The 6968-nt window shown below is 45.0% G+C and overlaps 1 long non-coding RNA gene across 2 annotated transcripts; it reads right to left on the reverse strand.

Annotated features, from left to right (window-relative positions):
- Positions 1 to 209: 209 nt before the first annotated feature.
- LOC112543560 (uncharacterized) lies at positions 210 to 6327 on the reverse strand. 2 transcript variants are annotated; one of them, XR_003086787.2, is made up of 4 exons: positions 6224 to 6327; positions 5600 to 5664; positions 3097 to 3132; positions 210 to 1787 (listed from the first exon to the last, which is right to left on the reverse strand). It is a non-coding gene; the product is annotated as an uncharacterized LOC112543560 (long non-coding RNA). The 2 variants fall into 2 exon arrangements; XR_003086788.2 differs by having other exon boundaries at positions 5505 to 5664.
- Positions 6328 to 6968: the final 641 nt, after the last annotated feature.

Below are 6968 nucleotides of genomic sequence, written 5' to 3' on the forward strand. Positions count from 1 at the left end.
GCCTATTCCGTAATAGGGGCCAATGTAGATGTAGCCCAAGAGTTTTGATGCCTCTCAGAGAGGTAGGCAAGCAGGCAGCAGAAGCAGAGAAATGGCTGTCCGGGGGGGGGGGGGGCCTTTAAGCCGGTGTCTCAGCTAGCCTTAGGCAACAGCACTCGGAAGCAACTGCTGACTTAATGCCCTGCCTGAACTGGCTCTGGGAGGCCTTATATGCGAGAGAGCATCCAGTCAATGTGGACGCCCTCTTTCAAAAAAGCAGCTCGCTTTTGTTGGGTAGACGCTCTCTTTTGGAAAAAGTTTTTCCAGAAGATCTTGTCTGGAAAATCTTCTTCTGAAAGAAGCCTGCAGTTTAGACGTCACCTCTGATGTGAATGTGTAATTTTAACTTCAGACAACATCTCAGTCTTTGGAAGGTTTTGAATGCAGTGTTTGCATGCTGTACCCTTCTCTGGATTCTATGTTGCTTCTTCCATTAGATTCCCTAATGAAGGAAACGATTCACTTGTTTCAGCACTTGATCATCGAGATAATAAGAATCGTCCTACCTTGAGCAATATTGTGTTTACATTTACTTCGTCTTTCTAACATTAATTGTTGTTACATATTTTCACTGGCAGTATTCACAGTAGTAAGTATGTTCTGAAGTTTTTCCTTTCTTAAAGTGATACAAACATTTGCAGATCTTATTTTGTTTAAGTATATTCTACTGACCCCTATGTCCTGGTTGGTGCCTTCTAAACTTTCCCTCGCCAGTCCTTCTGTAATAGTTTCAAGTTAGGATGCAGCCTTGGCATAAACCTTTCTTGATGTTGCATAGCTTGTTCATATTGCTGCTTTCTGTCCCCAGAATAAGCTTTGGATTCATTATGGGTCTTGAAAGTCAATCCATTCTTCAAGAGTATGTATCATCTTGTCATGCTATATTTAATCAAATGTCTTCTCAAAATTGACAAAGCTCATATAAATTTCCACTTGTGCTTCTGTTGCATGCTCCCACAAGAACCTCAGGGCATATTGCCTCATGCCTATTCCTGGCTGGAAATCAAAGTGACTTCTACTAATTCTTGCCTTTTTATGGTGATATATGTGTGTGCTGGTTATTTTCAAACTTTGTGTGGGTAGCTTATCAGGCTTCTAGTTTAGTGTTATTCACATTCTCTAATTTTAATTTTTGATAGAGAAATGAGATGATCTTTTGAAGTTCTCTGGAAGTTCCTGTGTATATAATTCAATTGAAAAATGTTAGGAGGTAAGATTTTGAATCTTCAGGTAGGTTTGTAGCATTTCAACCACAATATCATTCTTCCCAACTGCTTTTCCTCACTTTATACTTTTCAGTGTTCTTTCTTGTTCCCACACTGTAATTTCTACAATGGTTTTTCTTCTCCTCTTCTGATGGTTACATTTCCAGTTTATTTTAAGATGAAAGTTAATGAAGGTATTTCATCCATGTTACAGGATGCTGTTGATTTCACAGAATACTCAGCAGTCCTTAGTTTTTAACACGGCTAACTCCTTTTCTTGACTTATTAGTCTCATGGGTCTTTTTATAATGTGATGAATTTCTTTGTGTTTGTGTCTGATTTCAAATTCTTTGATTTTCTTGCATCTTTGCTGCTCCCCTTTTTTTCTTTTGCCTCTTTGCATACTTTGAATGTGTGCAACTTTTGATACTCTTCATTTCATCTGTCTTTGTACTGACTGTTTACAAATTCCATCAGTCATCTACTGTTGTTTAACACTGCACCTTTTCTTTCCCACTGCTGACACAGTAGAATCATAAATTCCTAGGGTTGGAAGAGAGCTCAGAAAGTCAACCCCCTGCTAACAGCAGGACCAATCCCAACTAAATCATCCCACATGGGGCTTTATCAAGCCGGGACTGGAAAAACTGCTACGGATGGAGATTCCACAACCTCCCTAGGGAACCCATTCCAGTGCTTCACCACCGTCCTAATAAATAGTTTTCCCTAATATCCTCCCCCCCCCCGCAACTTGAGACCATTGCTCCTTGCTCTGCTATCCATAACTATTGAGAACAGCCTCTCTCCATCCTCTTGGGAACCTCCCTTAAGGAAGTTGAAGGCTGCTATCAAATCCCCCCTCACTCTTCTCTTCTGCAGACTAAACATACCCAAATCCCTCAGTCTCTCCTCTTAAGTCATGTACTCCAGCCATCTAATCATCCTTGTTGTCCTCCTCTGGACTTTCTCCAATGCGTCCACATGCTTTCTGTAATGGGAAGCCCAAAATTGGACGCAATACTCCAGATGTGGCCTCACCAGTGCTGAGTAAAGGGGAATAATCACTTCTCTAGATCTGCTGGCAATGCTCCTCCTAATGCAACCTAATATTCTTGGCTACAAGGGCACACTGTTCATTCAGATCCAGCTTCTCACCCACTGTAATCCCTAGATCCTTTTCCACCAAACTGCTGCTTAGCCAGTTGGTCCCCAGCCTGTAACAATGCTTGGGATTCTTCTGTCCCATGGGGCAAGACTCTTCCCTTGTCCTTGTTGAAATTTATCAGATTTCTTTTGGCCCAATCCTCCAATTTGTCTAGGTCACTCTGGACTCTGTCCCTACCCTCCAGCATGTCTACTTCTCCCCCCAGCTTAGTATCTTAGGGTATGTCTACACTACCCCCCTAGTTCGAACTAGGGGGGTAATGTATGCATACCGAACTTGCTAATGAAGCCCGGGATTTGAATTTCCCAGGCTTCATTAGCATAAAGCCAGCGCCGCCATTTTTAAAAGCCGGCTAGTGCGAACCCCGTGCTGCGCGGCTACACGCGGCACGGACTAGATAGTTCGGATTAGGCTTCTAATCCAAACTATCTGTACGCCAAGGACTCTCCATAGTGGGAGTATATGGCCAATGACACACTGTGGGACTTTCTAATTATATCCAATAGGAGACATACATACACACGTGTTCCCCCCATTGTTCATGAGCTCAGCTGACTTGCCCATTATCAGGTTGCAATTACTTGTAATACCATCTGTGTTTAAAAGACACAACAAAATCAAGGTAATATGGCATTGTGAGCTGCAGCTGTGGAGATTTCAGCACTGCAAACTGGTCAGCAAACTTACCAAGCCCAATGGGTTAATGGATGTTGCTGGCTGAGTCTGTGGTGGGCAAGAGAAAAATGATTTAGATGTGCAATAAACTCTTAGGATGAAGCCATCAACCACTTAAACTTTATATATATAAAAATTCTAGAAATTTAAGTGTGTTTTCAAAATTCTCCCAAGCTGGCTTAATATATCATCCAACTTGAAACTGCTCATATGATATATTATACATGGTGACCGCACTACATCATCGGAGTTCCCACACTACCATGTTGTGGAGTATGCTATAATACAATATAATGAATTACAATACTGGACATTGACAAATACTCTTTGGCGGAAGTTGAAATAAATTTTTGAGTGGATTGCAGTTGGCTTAGAATGTGTTTTTAATAAATAAACCAGTGGCAGAGTGGGGAAATCCAGAGCCCTTGAGAACGGCACAGTGGATAGAGCACACGACTGGAAATTAGAGGGCTTGGGGTAATAATCCCATCTCTGAGACAGACTTGCTGTGTGGCTGTCAAGGGGCATCGTAGTGCCTGAGGCACCCCTTACTAATCCTCCCAAAGTGCCGTTCCTCGCTTAGGGCTGGTTCAGCCTCCTGGGCCTAGTCCCAAAGTCTAGTTCACCCCTATTAGGTAAATACGGCACTTATGGCTTACCCCAAAATCCAGTTCACTCCTATTAGGGTTAATACAGTAACTACAACTTAGCCCCCTAAATCCAGTTCACCCCCACTAGGCTAAATATGGCCTCCAAACACACTTACCCTCCTTCAGGGTACTGACGGCCGGCCTTACTGGCCTTGCTCGACGAGCGGGGGAGCAGGGTTGTCATGGGGTGGGGAAAAATAGAGGGACTCAGGCCTTCCCACTCCACCAGGTCCCAGCCCAGGGTCCTGTCGGCAGTGGCAGATTACACAGCCTGCTCAGCGGGGAGTCTTGCCGAAGCGCACTGAGATCCCAGAGGCTAATCCTCCACCCTGGGCCACTTCCTACCGGTCCCCACACGCAGTGTGTTCATAGGAGTGTTGCTCGGCGAGCTGGTGCCTCCCGGTTGGCCTTACTGACCGAGGATGTTGCTGAGGCGGTGGCTGCACCTGCTCACAAGCTTGGTCCAGAGCTCCTTCTCCGCCAGCCGCCCACCCCAACTGAGCTGAGCAGCTCTCTCTTATACTAGTGCAGCTGGAGCATGCCCAGTAAACTAAAGGGAGTGTGGCCTCCCCTTTACCTTGGGGCTGAGTTAACCCCCTCCTGAAGAGTGCAGAGTGGTATGCCCCATCACAGTGGCTTTGGACATGTCAGACCAAGTCAAATCTTACCTTCTCTTCTACTTACACCTATAGGGTATGTCTACACTAGCCCTCTAGTTCGAACTAGGGAGGCTAATGTAGGCATTTGAAGTTGCAAACGAAGCCCGGGATTTAAATATCCCAGGCTTTATTTGCATCTTCCCGTCCAGGCACCATTTTTAAATCCCCCGAATTAAACGTTAATTCGAACTAAGTCCTTAGTTCGAATTAACTGTTACACCTTGTGGAATGAGGTGTAACAGTTAATTTGAACTAAAGACTTAGTTCAAATTAACATTTAACTGCCGCATGTAGCCACGGGTAGTTATTTCGGACTAGGGGGATTTAAAAACGGGGCCCGGATGGGAAGATGCAAATAAAGTTTGGGATATTTAAATCCCGGGCTTCATTTGCAACTTTGAATGCCTACATTAGCCTCCCTAGTTTGAACTAGGAGGCTAGTGTAGACATACCCATGTAGTCCTATGAAAGCCAATGGGGTGACATGAGTATGAATAAGCTTAATATGGGGCCAACTTTTTCAAAACTGGGTGTCTAAGTCCTCATCTAAATCATTAGTTAGGCTCCTAAATACTGGGATTGATTTTCAGAAGCACTAGCATCCAAACAGTTCCTAGTGACTTGAATACGGGAGCAAAGGGTTGTCTTTGCACACATTTACTATGTGAGCATTTTAGATTTAATCCAATAGGTAAATTATAGGATTCCCAAGGGCCATTTTCCTTTTTTTTTAAAAACGAAAGGAAGAGCCGGTAAAGCCAACTAAACAACCTTTCATGAGATGTGAAAGTGCCTTTCACAAAGCCGAACATATTAAAAATCTCTTTGCTCAGAAGGCGTCTTTTATCATTTCATGGGGAATCAATTAACCACGGTGCCTAATGCAGGTAGGACTTTAGATTAGTGCCTTTCCACTTCACTATAGATAATTAACCTTACTCTCTAAATTAGCAGCAAAATAAGCCAGTTATTAGTTTTTGTAATGAGTGGAACTCAATATTTTGGATAGTTAAACACCCAAGAGGTTAAATTAAAATAGACATCTGATAGAAATCCCTAAAGTGTTCTTCAGATCATTAATACTGTAAATTCTACAGTAGATTGAACTGACAATGTTCCTTTTCCCTTTTCAAATTCTCCAAAGGCATGAGATACTCCCTTGCATCAGCATTCAGTTTGATCTCTGTAATAATCTCTTCTTGATACCTAAAGCCTCAAGGCCAACAGCATAGCTAAACTGAGATCTTCCTCTTAGCACAAAAAGAATGAATCTACAGGAGAGAAAAAAAAATAACTTATTTTATTCAACCAAAGCTAGAAAGTCACACATGCTATAGAAAAAAAAAACATTTTCCCTTGTTGGCGTCCCCCAGATTCTTTGATTGGGCCCCCCCAACTGGACAGAATGGTTGGCCCCCTCCCCCCACAAGACTGTCCCAAGTCAATTGGCACTGTTCACCCAAGCCTGGTAGCGCTGGCACTGTTCACCTGGTAGCGCTGCTCACCTCAAACAATTTAAGAACCTCAGTGGAGCGGTCACAGGGCCCCCACAGAACCTTGAAATTGTGTCCCCCACTATCTGCAGTTAAGTGCCGCCTCTGCCACGCTGTATCTATTTGACAATCCAGGAACAGCCCTGGGGGGGCCCTGGAATTGCTTTTCTGGGTCACAATTTCTTCCACGCCTCGGGCGAGGGAGGAGTGTGCTAGCTCGCACCCATGGCAAGGCTGAGCTTTTCAGCGGCCCGGAAGGGAGTTTGTCCATGTTTCCCACTTCATTTCAGCTTGTTGAGCTGTGGGGACCAGCAAGAGGATGGAACCAAGGACACACCTGTCCCCAACACACTTGCTCTAGGAAGGGAGTGAGTAGCTAAGGGCCAATAGAGAAGGGCTTTTTTCTTCCTCCGGCTCCCTTCTGCAAGTGTGTGATAGTTCCTGGCCCAGAATCATGGCAGTGTTATCATCCCAGCCAAAACTCTGTTGTTTCCCAGGAGATTAAATACACGGTAAAGGAACGTTTGTGGTGATCTCTAGAATTATGTAATAAATGGCTGACGAATATTCCATCATAGACCAATGTTTCCTCTCATTAATTTTGTTATGCGCACCAAGGCATAAGGGGATGTGCACCCCCAGTGGGGAGACATGCTGCAAGTTGTGGGCACTGTGGGTGCTCTGCTAAGCAGCGGGGTGGCATTTGAATCTCTCCTGGGTGCGATTGGGAGCCTCTGACAGGGGATCCTGACAGGTTTGGCTGGGAGGCTATCTAGGGCCAGCACTTCATCTGCCCCCGTCTGCCCTCTGCCTTGGAGCTGCCTCCCACCCCTGGGAGCCTCCTGCTTGCTGTGCAAGGCATGGGAAGAAGAAGAGGGGGTGCTGATATTTGGGTGCCCTCTCCTCCCCCGTACCTCATCTCCACAGAGCAGGGCAGGGAGAGGGATGAAGAGAGTTTGCTGGCTGCTTTTGGGGGTGGTGCAGGGCCAGGGTAGGGGTAATACTCCAGAACCACCATCCAGAAGCCACCCATGGTAAGCAGTGCCCAACCAGAGTCCACATTCCGAACCCTGGCCCAAGTC

This window comes from Pelodiscus sinensis, chromosome 21, assembly GCF_049634645.1.
Source record: "Pelodiscus sinensis isolate JC-2024 chromosome 21, ASM4963464v1, whole genome shotgun sequence".
Taxonomy (NCBI): Eukaryota; Metazoa; Chordata; order Testudines; family Trionychidae; genus Pelodiscus; species Pelodiscus sinensis.